The sequence below is a fragment of the Phasianus colchicus genome, chromosome 1 (assembly GCF_987193195.1).
Source record: "Phasianus colchicus chromosome 1, bPhaCol1.hap1.1, whole genome shotgun sequence".
NCBI lineage: Eukaryota > Metazoa > Chordata > Aves > Galliformes > Phasianidae > Phasianus > Phasianus colchicus.
In genome coordinates this window covers 85914356-85927271 of record NC_143436.1, presented here as the reverse complement: position 1 = coordinate 85927271, position 12916 = coordinate 85914356, and the positions used below count along the sequence as shown (strand labels likewise).

Sequence of the window (12916 nt, the reverse complement as noted above, 5' to 3'; positions counted from 1 at the left end):
TATTGTAGGGAATCTGCTTTAGCAGGGGGGTTGGACTCGATGATCTCTTGAGGTCCCTTCCAATGCCTTCAATTCTGTGATTCTGTCATTCAGTTTAGTAGGTGGCCTCAAAGCTGATTTGTATGTTTTTACTTATGGGTCTGCTTTTGGATATCTGGTGTGTTCTCAGACTCTCGCTCATGATGTTAGGCAGAGTGGAAGGTGTGGGAGTGCCAAGTGCTTACTCTCTCTCTAAAGAGAAGAACAAAGGTGTTGTCAATGTCAAAAAGAGCACTGTCTTTGTACAAAGGAAAGTTACCTGTGAGCACTGCTTCTGATCTCAGGTGTTTAATCATCAAGGAAGGGCCCCTCAACATTTAGAAATAAAGTATTACTAAATACAAAGAAAGACCTCACTTTTTATGCCTCCTGGATATGGATGCCCTTAATGTACAGGGCAGTTATGTCTCCAGGCTTTTTGATGTAGCCATGACAGCTCAAATCCCATTTTCCTTCAATCAAAGCACCTGTGCAATCCCTTGACACTGGAGATTGCATCTTTAAGGAAAACATCAAATATTGAAAAACTTCCCTTTATAAAAATACTCAGATTATTTGTAATGTCCATCAGCCAGGCACTGGCACATTGCCTGTGGTTCAGGGTAGCATTGGAGGCTACCAGGGGACCTCCAAGAGGTGTCACTGTGTGTGTTCCTGTCCTACTACCTCTCACAGCGATAGCAATAGTGTGGTTACTGAAGAGTTAATGACCATTCAGATTCAGTTTTCTTCTCTCTAATTAGATCCCAGAGGAAAAATGCCACAAGCCTCAACCATGCCCTTAATCTCCCAAACAACAGAAGCAGTATTAAAAGAAAACAGCTCTTCCTGGGAGGGGTGGATACTTCTCAGTGTCCCAGTGCCAGGTTCCTGGTGCAAGCCCTGTGGGCTGGCTGGGTCACACAGATCCTGCTCACCTGGGCTGGGCTCTTGCCAGTATCGTATGCGGCTCCAAAACAGCCCACACTGTGGAGGGCAGTGGAGAAAGAGAAGGAGAAGCCCAGGCATGTGGTGAGCACCATGCTCGCCTCTGCAAGAGACAGCTTTCTTCCAGGCTGGCAGCACATTGGCAGAGGGATGAGAGGACAGTGTCTTGTGCTTGCTCGATGCAGCTTTGGAGTAGTGCCTTCCCTCACCAGCTCTGTTGGCTCCCTGGCACCATAAATACCTCTATGAAGCGTGTGTTGCTCTGAATCCATGGTGTAGAAAGCTTCGGCCAGCGTGGCAAAGCAGTCTGCCAGTGGTTTCTGTGTGCATCAGGAAGACCGCATACAGCTGCCTAGGACCATTATCAAAAGAATTGGGACATAGAAGTGCACTCACTAACCCACCCTCTCCTCCTCCTCCTCCCTCTGACTCAACAAGTGGTGTAAGCTGCAAACAGCAACCTTATCCCAGCAAGCGAGTGCTTTATTTCCATAACAAATTGAGGTATTTTGAGTTTTAAACCCCGCATGTTTCTCTGAGTTATACAAACACAGAGGCATCTAGATGTTCATATACTGTGTCGTTAGAGCAAGTGGGAAAATCCCTTCAGTAGTATGTGCCTGCTCCATGGCTACATGGCTGAGCAAGGTTATTCAGAGTGTGCAGCAGGCTGAGATAAAAGCCCAAAAAGAATGCGGAGAAAGGTGCAAAAGTTTCCCAGGTGAACCTTGGTAGGACTAGAATGTACTGCAGTCCTGGCTCCCAAATCAAAAGTCAAGTGCTCCTGTGAATGAACTGATGCAGAAAGCTATCTAGCAGGAGAAGCAGCAAAGAATATAGAAAGAAAGAGGGTGTAACTAGACAGGTAAATATTGCATTCAGTGTTTTCCAGTGTACTATATTTCATTTTCCTCTTCCTGCTTCCTTGTTAGACATACGGTTGTCATCTGGACACAAGGAGAAATTTCCCATTGATTTGTTATATTAGGGTATATAGGGGAAGTCTGGTGGTGTGTATAGCTTTTTTCAGAATAATGTTCTACCTTTAGAACTGTCACAGACACCAAGACTAGTTGCTGGAGGTCTCCCTTGGTGGACTCAAGATGTTGATGAGTAGGTCCTAGAGAAAGTAGCCATTTCCTTCCAATACTTTTGGCATTTTAATCAAAGAGGTGTTAATGAACTCAGTGTTAAAAGCAGCTGCTCATGCCTCACACTAGAGCTCACCTTCACCAGAATAGCTCTGCTGAAATGAGGAGTGATTTCCTAGTATGGATTCATACCTGCGTAGGCTGTGTCTCTCTAGTTTTCTTCTGTGAGGCTCTGCCCCTTCCACGGAGTGGGCAGCCTGCTTCTGTCTGTCTACCTCCCACCTACCTCGGGATGTCCAGAGTTACAGCAATCAATGACATGACCCAACCTTATTATCTACTAGGAAATTATAGAGCTATCAGGAATGCGGAAAATACATTTTCTCCCCCTCTTCTCCCTCTAAGCAACTGCAATCAGCAAAAACTTTAATGTAAGTGCAGTGATTCAGGAAAAAGCAACAACAGAAGTTGTATGGCTCATTTACTATCTGGGAAAATAAACTGCAAATGCAATATTGAACTCTGCTAGCTACAACACTACACCTGTAGCTGTGCTTTGTGTGGAGAAGACAGTGAGATCTGAAACTGTGCAACTGGTCAGGCAGTAAAATATTTTATTAAAAACTGCAGCACCCTGAGGAGTGAAGGAACTAAGCTGTAGGTACATAGAAAAAGCATTTGACCACATTTTGAGGACATCCACATGCACACAGAGCCTTTCTAAGAAGAGCTTCCCAATACCACTGTGTGGCTTCTTGTCCCAGCTTGCGTAGGCTGGGATGCCAAAAGCAGCTTGGTATGAATATCATCAGGTCTTTCTGGCTGACAGGTATTGACTGTAATAGTAAGTGGCTGACTCAGTTTCAGCCTAGTGGCCTCCTAAATCTCTCAATTTGTGCCAGATGTAAGGAGCTCTCCATCACGTGGATATCTCCAAAGCACCAGATTGAGGCCAGCACATCCGGGCATGCAGAGTACTAATCAGTCCTCCAAGGCTGAATCATCATCCATTCTTACCAGACCTGGTTTTGAATCAGGTCAGAGGATCAGCTGTTTATTGTAAAAATTCTCAAGCTCTCTATCCTTCCTTGCCAGTAAAGCTATTCAGCTTTCCACTGCTGTTTCACAGAGTTACCCTACATGGCCTGTGCTTGACTTCTCCGTAATGCTGCTCTCCAGAAAGAAGCAAACATAGCATCACCCTTGGTCAGGGCAAGGTGCCCTCTGTGCGTGACCTTTACCATGTTAACCTGCCCTCATCTTGCCCGACTGTTAATTGCCTCTTAGGGCAGCTTTGTCTCCAGCCCTGGGAGCTTAGGACAGACTCATGCTTCCAATAGTTAGTTAGGAACTAGTAATAGCCACTTGGGATTCCAGTATGAGAAAAGGAGAGGCTGATCATAGCCCTGTTTCAGCACTCCATTAAAGCAGAGGAATACCAAGATGCACGTTAGTTTCAGCTGAACTCTCTCCCTTGCCAACACAGACTCTTCCTCTTCTCCTGTCTCAGCTCTGCAGCACAACCCACGTGAGCAGGGCATAATGCAGTCTGTTCTTGTTTCCTCCTTCTCTGGGTTCCTATCAGAAACACCATGCTGAATCAGAAGCAGGGGCTGTGACTGAAATGAGAAAACTCAGAAATGCACAGATTTTAGCCCCAGCTCTGCAAAGGAAAACTAGGCCTCAAAAATTTGTGAGATACTGAGCAAAATAGTGGCTACAAAAACACTGTATGAATTAGAAAGTGCCTAGCAAGCAGCAAAAAAGGATACTGGAAAGTGGCCGGTTTAACAGAGGTAACAAACAGAAGACAGGGGTGCTACGTGACCTTCTACGCTCTTGGAATATCTGCTGCTTTTGTAAATTTGTTTGAGAAGAATCCCTGCAAGATCTCTCTTCTGTTCTATTGGGTGGTGATGGCTGGGTTTTCCAGCACAAACATAGCTGTTCTACAGTGAGAAGTTTCCAGCAGGGATACTCTTTTCACATGCATTTGGATGAGAAGTTATTTAAAAGTCCATGCTCCACATTTGCTAGTTAGGGACAGAGTACCACAAACCAGCAACACGTGTTGAAATATTCTAGTTCCAGACATGTAAATCTAGCTGCTGGCAATATGTTCCCATTGTATATTAAGCAGCACAGATCTGGAAGTATCTGGAAATACTTCCTGCATCCAGATCTCCCCAGCAAGAACCATGTCTTGGGCAGGCTGTGTTTTTATTGCCTTCCCTGCCTTGCTCAGATGATAGCCCAGTGCTTAAAGTGAGCTGTGTGAGTAATGGGATTTCAGTATAATGGAGCCATTTGCATCTGCCCAAATGAAATGGTGTTTAATGGTCTGTACAGTTATATGACCTCTGGTTGCAATCAGATCAGATATTGCAAAATAAATGGAGTCTTGCTGATAAAGGGAGAGGAATGGAGAGTGTTATAGGGGGGGAGATTGAAATCTAGGGTATTGCCCCGGTAGGGGTGATCACTAGGTGGCAATCTTATATCTGAAGCAGGAAAGGCCCATGACAGTGCTAGAAAATTCCATGCTACCTGCCATGTTTTCCATGAGATGTGTAATCGTGAGGTCTAGACTCTTTGGGTGCCAGTTCTAATTGCACTGATTTATTTTTTCTGTGCAGTGTGTTAACCTTGCACCATTGCCAAGTCCCACATATTATAACTAGGTTTCCTTTCCCTTGATTTTTCCATACCCTCGGGTTGCATATCAGATAACTCATACAGTCTTCTCCTCAGGTGGACAGCAGTATGTGTAACCTTGCTATTTGCAGTTAGAAAGCTGCTATAGAATGGACACACTGTGCAAATATAAGTTGTAGATTATCACGAACTGAACCTGCCATTAAGATGTATGAGAGGTGGAAAGCTTGGTGCTTACAGCAGCGAGTGGCCACCTTATAGATCTTGCTGGCCTGGTTTGTCTGTGCAAAGCCAGTCAACTGCTCCAGTTTGATCAACACTGCCTTTAACTCAACACTGCAATTTAGGCATCTTTGCTGAAACAGTGCTGACTTGAGAAATGCTTTCATTTGGAGCTTTTTATTATATACAGGAAAAGTACTGCAAACCATTTCCAGAGCATTTGACCTCATTTGCAACCTGTCATGTGGGAAAGAGGCCATGAAGCAGAAGGAGAGTGGTTGGGACCAGTCAGGGAGAGCACAGCAATGGAAGCATTTGTGATATGTGTTGTCCTAACAACAGCAGCTTTCTCTAACCTAAGATATCCTGTTTAACATCTTGAAGAATCTCTGGGTATGGCCTGTTACCTGAAAGGAACTTCAGGAGAGGGAGGAGGTGAGAAAAAAAACACATGCTGCTGCTTTAGGGCGAATTTAGCATCCATGAGAGAAATTGTTCACAGCCTGGAGGCTCAAGCTTTGTTTCACTCACACAGATGTGGAGGACAGGCAGAGCTGGAGCAAACACATCTGTCATACCTTTGCCATGAGAGTGCAGGTCCATGGGAACACAGGTACCGTCCTGACAGAAAGGTCTTTCATGGGGACCCTTCTGGGACCACTGTCACTTGAAATGTCACCAAACCTCTGTACAAGCCTGAGTACCAGCCACCAGTACCCTGTGCCCTGATTCAGTGAAGCAAGGCGAGGGAGCTAAAAGCAAGGTGGCTTGGGCATGGTTACATATCAGGTTGTGGCAAGGCCAAAGCCTTTCAGATCCTTGTCCTTCCTCTCAGGTTAGAGTAGTCTCAGTTGCACGTTCAGATCTTAGCCTCACAGCTGAGCAGATAATTTGGGTCCATTGCAACCAAGATGTGAACCGCTGAAGCCTAAAACTTGTTTCACTCAGCTTGCCAGCAACCACCGACTGGAATTTGACAGCTAAGCACTGCTAGTCTGTGTTTGATTTACACTGGCGGCCTTCTCACTGGGAGTCAAGGTCAACAGGAGCAGCACAAGGAGGTGAAGAGACTGTTACAGCACACAGAAGCCACCCAGACACTCACATGCAGCTTGATTTCTCGCTCTTATTCATTGCTTATTTTTCACAAAGCATACCCACAGATTTAGGTTGTAACCCCAGAGGTGTTGCAACAACTCATGTCACATTTCATCTGTGATGCTTGCATGGTCTGCTTTGCTTTTGCAGGCTTTCCTGGGCACAGCAGAAGGCACTTGCACAACGGCCGATACTAGGTGAGCTGCACACGCCGAGGCTGGCGCATTGCCACAGCAGCATTGCCCCACATGTTGCAAGGATGAGCAAAGCATATTGGCATTTTGGGAAAAGTTCTCTCTTGTGTCTAAGCCAGAAGCCTCCCAGCTTGAGGAGCCAGTCTGGAGCTCATAGAATCACAAGCAGGAGTGCAGGAAAGGCTGGGATATACAGGAAGGCTTTGAGCTTTTCATGTGGCCTGGCCTATTTGTGCTTGCTCCTTCTCACCTTTGGTGAAACACTGTTTGCTTCTCTCTGAAGGCCACTTGCTTCCCAATCACCTACTGTATCAGTCCTCAAGAAAGCTTGCTCTGGAGTAAAATGCCTGGTCAGTCAAGCTTCACATCCTCTTCTCTTGACCTTGTCCCCAGTCATTTGCCCCATCCCCACCCCTCAGCTGCCTGGAGGCCTCCCTATGTCCCAGAGGACTTGGTATGGGGGCTGGGAGGACGGCAGTGCTGGTGTAACTGGTTTGGTCAGCACAGCAAGCTGCCCTGACTGCAGCAGGTGCTCCTCAGGGCACGACAACCATTTGGTACTGGCATCCTGCACTGCCTTGTGCTCCTTGCCCAGGGAAGTATGGGACACACAGGCCAGGAGCAGGCTCCTGCTGATAAATGGCCCTGTCTGACATATGGGTAGTGGAAAGCCAGCAGAGAACATTCACTGGTGCTGGGTTCAGCAGCAGGGAGTTAAGGGTTCCCATGAGGCTAAGAAAAAGGATAGAGATGCTCTACGTCACCTTTAGTCCTGTGTGCACAACCAGGCACAATCAGGTGCTGCCTGATGGTTTGCAAGGGAGCAGTGTCCTTGTAGAAAAATGACTCTCACCAGCACTCTCTTTTAGAGTCCTGAGTTGTTGCCCTGAGGGAAGTGGAAAAAGCCAAGGGGGGAGTCCTGTTCGGCAGCGTTTTCTCCTTGAACTCCAGAAGGATAGGTAAAGCAATTGTAAATGGCCGTGGACTCCAGCAGCAGCCACATGTCCCTGTTGGGGCATTTCTGCCTACCTGGCAGGGATTTGCTTGAATGTACAACAGGCAGCCCAGGGCAGCATGTTGGCTGGGTGCGTTGTGTTGTGGCAGTTTGCTGGTACAGTTTGCCAGTGTCCAGATGTTCAGGAAGCTGGAGGTGTGCACTCCTGGCCTCAACAGTGTTTTTTTTCTGCTCCTCCTCCTCCAACGACTGGTATCCAACAATGCAAAGAGCATTAGGCAAGGACAGCTAGCCCTTTTCTGCCAGTTAAGTCTTCAGCAGGAGATTCCTGCTCTGGACTTCACGCTTAAGCCAAAGAAACTTCATTGGAGCAAGCATAAGTATCAGATCCCAAGCCCTGAGCTGAGACTTGGTCTTCACGTCTGTCACACTGGAAGGGCAAAGCCAAAATGGGTTGTTCCCTTTTCATTTTTTAATTCCTTTTGCCTCAAGGTCCTAATGCTGTGGACAAGTGCAAAGAACTTCTGGATCTCCTTTCTTTGGACTTTTTCAGATACTCCTTGTATCCCTGGAACACGTCATCTTCCCACTCTCTTAACCAGTGATTTTATATTTTAACCCTATTCTCTGCAGTGTGTTCCAGTGAGAGAGGTGGCCTGTAAGCCTGTCGTCTGAGATCACCCTGCCCTCAGCGAGCCAGAACTTGTGGAAAGGAAATCTCTTCGGGCCAGGAATGTGTTAACTGTTCGGCACTGGCTCTCCCATCTGTGTGTTGTACTGGGGATTTTCCACCGGTTCTGCCTGTTCCAACTTCTCAGCTGGGTGCATTCTCCCACAAAGATGTGGCCTCAGAAATGCCATCTTCATTGTAAAGTCACTCAGGTAAAGAAAATGGTCAGAGCATGGTTCTCATACTCCCTCCTTCAGAAGGAGGCACTTTGCTTTATCTTGCGTTATAACTGAGACTGAGCCTTTGAAAAACTGTGTGTCAGGACTGAATTATTTATAGTCATGTCAAACATTCCTGAGTATATGGGTAAAACCCAGGATAACGTATCCTGGTATGCAACTGAGAAAGGCGTGTTTTGCTGACAAAGATGGTGTTTGCCAATCAGAGATCTTTGTTGTTTTAGTAGCAACATCAAATAACGTGTCGTATTTTATGATTACCTTAATAATCACATATATAATAATGCATTTTGTCAGCAGCAGACTGCAGCAGGAGACAAAAGCCAAATTACATTTGTGAATTTGACTGGAGGAGATCGCAGTCTGTTCTCAGGCCATGTTTGCACTGCTCACCAGAACAAAATATTACTTAAATAGAAGGCTGGAGACACTACATTGCAGCTAATATATGACCCATTAGAAATGCTTGAGAAACTGCATTAAAAAGCTCAAGAAATTTCAAATAATTTCTGCCAAATAAAACTGTGGGGAGGGGAGGCAGCTGTATTGATGAGTCAGTAGCGAGTCCAGATCTTGATATGTAGCTGTTTATTTTCTTCATAGTCTATTTGCCCTTTCTAAAAATAACACGGGCCTTATACATGCGCGTGTTAACTATACAACGATACACTGTTGTCCTGCTTGTCCTTTAAATAATTTCCTACTTAAGAATATTCCAGCACTTTTAATGCTATGCCTTGTATTCAAAAATTGCTTAGGTTTAGTGTCTGTGCTCACCTTTTCTTGGTGTAATAAAGACATCCACATCTCTAGATTTCCATTTATGTGGGCATTCCCATTGCCCCCCATGAGAGGAAACTGTGGTAAATCATATCATTCATTAGAGAAGATCTGAACAAGGCCATTTGGGAATTCTTACTCCCTGCTTTCCTGTTGAAATGGGCTAAAAAGTTGTTCACACTGTTGAAACTGAGCCAGATCTGAAATGGTTCAAATGGAGTGTCCAAAGGCAAATAAACCATTTTGGTCTTTTCAATCATACTGTACCAATATATGCTTTGCCTTCAAAAGCAGGTAGGCCTGCTAAAAAATTAGATCTTGATTTGCTCTATGCTTGTGCAGAAACAATCTTGATTCCTGAAAAACAGAAATAATTTAACTTCCACCTTTCAACTAAGGAATGGAGAGGACAAAGAGTAGAGCAAGTTTGCCTATAACAATGTAATGCTTTACGTTTCTGTTTAATAGACAGCTGCAGTGGAGAGAACAAGCTGTTTGATCTGTGTCTTCATCTTGACCCCCAAGCCTGTCTCTCCTTGGAATAAATGTATGCATCCCTGACAAGCCATTGCTGGGGAATCCGAGCACTTTGCATTGTGTTTTGAAGGCAGCTCAGGTTCTCTGCTGTCACACAGAGTATGCAGATTTGATTGTGATTTCTTGATGGTTTTAGTTTTAGTTCAGGGGCATACGTTTATTTTCTGGTAAAGCTCAGACAGAGGTAGAAGCTTCCTGGCCCTAAAGGAAGCATTGACATCCTCAGTGCATTGACATCTGCAGAGAGACCACCCAATGGAACAGTTAAATAAAGTGTGGGAGAAACTGAGTTAAGTACTGTTGGCTCTCTGTCAGAGCTGTGTGACTTCTCATACTGGAGTGAATGTTTTTCCCTAGGTTTGTTTTTCTCTTAGTGACTTGGTAAAGTGTAATGGTGATACTGATAATGTGCATGCGGATCAGTCTGCCTTGAAAATTTTTGCTGTCTGCTCCGAGATATACTAGTTGGGAGAATACATGCCCAATTCATATCTGTGCTGGCCCTAATATAATTTCATCTGTGCTTGCAAAAAATAAAAATAAAAATGCACAGCTTAGTCTATTTAAGTAGCTAAGAAAATAGCTCCTTCAGTGGTATGAATGGCATCTCTATTACTGAAATATTTTTGTCATAGCTCTAGCAATATATATATGCTGAAAAATCCCCTCTAGTGTAGACACACCCAACAGGAACATGATGTCCAGCTCTATGGGAAGGTCAACTAGGTGGCTAACTGTCATAGACACATTTGAAATCAATACTGTCTAAAGCCTGGTGTATTTTTATTTTTTTTTATCTGAGAGTTTACACTAACTATTTGTATTCCCTGTGCTGTCTCTGACCAATGTGGCATCACCTTTCCTCAATCCCAAATCCAAGACCAATTACCTGCTAGTCACCCTGTCTTCAAAGTGGGCTCTCATCCATCCCCAAGCAGCAAAGCCAGGCCTGGAAGCCTGGGCTGGGTTGCACTGGGATGGAGAGAAAGTGCCACAGGCACTTGGGAGGGATGACTGAGCTTGCCAACAGCAGGCAGCAAAGCTTATGTTAGCTTAGCCACAGCCAATCGAGGCACATTCCCTTCTAGTGAATTAGACCTGCCCCCACGATGCAAAAGAATTGGAAGATTTGGAGTGTTACACCAGTGGGTGTAGGTTTCACTTGTTTTAAGATACACAAATCCTAAGCCTATTTTTCTCTTTCTTTTCTGCCTCTGGAGCTAATGCGTTTAACTCCCAAAGAGGAGACAGCTGGTTGTTAGCTTCAGCTTGTCTTGATGTTCATTTTCTTTGTAAACGAGCTTGCATATTATTCTAGCTTAATTAGATCTTTCTACAGATAAAATCCTTGGAAGGGGTCCACTCCCCTCCCCCCACTCTGCTAGGTTTCTGGCTTGATTCCTTTCACATGTCCCTTCCCCAGTGAATTCATCTGATCGTTATGTGGCATTAATTAAGGATCTCAATTGCATATTCGCCTTTGCAAAGTCGTGACTGACTGACAGCAAGAAGAACAATGGAGAAGCCTTAACAAGGCCTGGCAAGGCACGACACTGAAGGGCAATCAAAGGGAAAGAGCTTCAGCAGAGGTCTTCAGGTAAATCTCTGTCTGGCAACTGTTACTTCCTTAATCAACAGTAGGAAACCGTTCAGCCCTGCTGCAGCTGGTGATAAAGTAGCTCCCAAGGCCCACCACAAGATGAAATAACTGCGTGGCTTGAGGTAGAACAAGCTGTTCTGTAATGCAGTTGTATGGTTGTTCGGGGAAATCTTGACTGTTTTTTTCCAGCAAGGGAGTGAGGTTGGGGCAGATTGATGCTGGGCTCTATAGGTATGTCAAGATTAGGTGCTTGTGACACTGATGCAAACAGGCTTCCAGATGGGAGGTGGAGAGTCCCCTCATCTAGTCAAGGTCCTCATCAGTAGGCCAGAGGCTCCCCACGTCAGCCATCCCTTATGCTGGCCTCCTGGGGTAAAACCTGACAAAGCCTGCGTTTCCGCACACAGGTGGTCCATAGGGTCACTAAGATGGCACCTTTTTGGCTTCCTAAGCAATGGTGAGAAAATCTTGAGGCAGAACAGGTAATTAAACTTGAGTTTCCCATTGGTATTCCTCAGGGAATTACTTCTGGGATTTCCTGCCTGCAGACAAGCCCACCGCAGCACGTAGCAAGAAGGCACAGTGGCAAAGCACTACAGCAACATAGTGGTCTGGGATGTTTAGTTTGGGAGCAGTAGCACAATGCAGCAGCATTAAAGCCTTTCCCTCCATCTGTCATGCCTGAAATGGCATTTACGCAGGCACATCTCTATGCCAAGGAGTCACGTTACCGTGCAATTCTCTGTAAACCATGTTACTGCATGTTTTTTTCCTCATCTGCGTATGCAAGTCCAGTCCGTGTTACAACTCAGGGGACAAATTCCTTGCTAAAACACGGTTTGCCCTTACGTGTAATAACCAATACTGCAGTAGGATTCTCAGGCACCTTCACTTTGCAGCGTGGCGAGGACTCTCACACCAATGAAGGAAGACTTCCAAAATGAGGTGTGCATTGTAAACTTTTGTGGGGAATGATGTGCAGATCTACAGAGGTTGACAATATCCTTTTAGGCAATGGTACAATTATGATTTTTTTCCTTATTTCAGCATCTCCTCCCTATCCTATGCCAGTCTCCTGAGCTGAAAAGTACTACAGATTGGGTGCTTGGGTGCTGGCAGAGCTCTTGAGAGACCTGAAACCAGGATCATTGCCTGCTGCAATCTTTTGCATCTGGGCTGGGAAAGCCCCTCAGGATATGTTTGTATCAGGTGAACTAAGTGTCTGAGAAGCTCTTCCTTTTTGCAGGCCACAGCTGGCTAAATTAGCCCAGGGACAACAAGGCATGACTATCTCCCCACTGATTTTATAGCTTTTCTCTTTAAGAGGCTGAATGGGCTGCTGAGCTGCTTATGAAGCAGTTACTGAAGCACTGTGGTTAACAACTCTCAGTATTGATGTATATTAAGACCAACATAAAAGGTTTCATGTGAAAAATGGACATACTGGCTCACTCTAAATGTTTATCTGTTCTAGTTTCCTCTCTCTGTTGATTGGTAGCAGAAGCATAAAGCAAAGTGCATGAAAATGGTGAGTCTCTGGTACGCTGTATGCATGAGGGCGTGGATTCCTGAAAGCTTCCTACGGCCTTAATAGCCCCTAATAGCTCTACCCGTGACTTTGTCAAATCATTTTTCAAAATGTCTTTTTGGCATCCACAGCACTATTGGCAGCAAGCGACAGAATTTAACTACACATTTCATAAAGCATTTCCTCTTGTTAGCTTTGAATCTGCCACCTTGCACCTTTGTTTTGTGCTGTGTAGTCCTGTCGTGTGACAGAAGTGCATGGCAGCCTTTCTGCAATCACCAAGTGTGTCAAGAGGAGGTTGTTTTTTCCTTAGAACATAGCAGTATAACTCCCAGTTAAAATTCCCTTAGAGCAGCCCCAGCAGGTCTGCCACTGATGCAC

The 12916-nt window shown here is 45.2% G+C and overlaps 1 long non-coding RNA gene across 1 annotated transcript in view; it reads left to right on the top strand.

Moving 5' to 3' along the window:
- Window positions 1–12916, top strand: part of LOC116242318 (uncharacterized) — a 75288-nt gene that overhangs the window by 59169 nt on the left and 3203 nt on the right. The window contains exon 6 of the long non-coding RNA XR_016471479.1: window positions 7815–8063. This is a non-coding gene — a long non-coding RNA (uncharacterized LOC116242318). The remainder of the gene's footprint in view (window positions 1–7814; window positions 8064–12916) is intronic.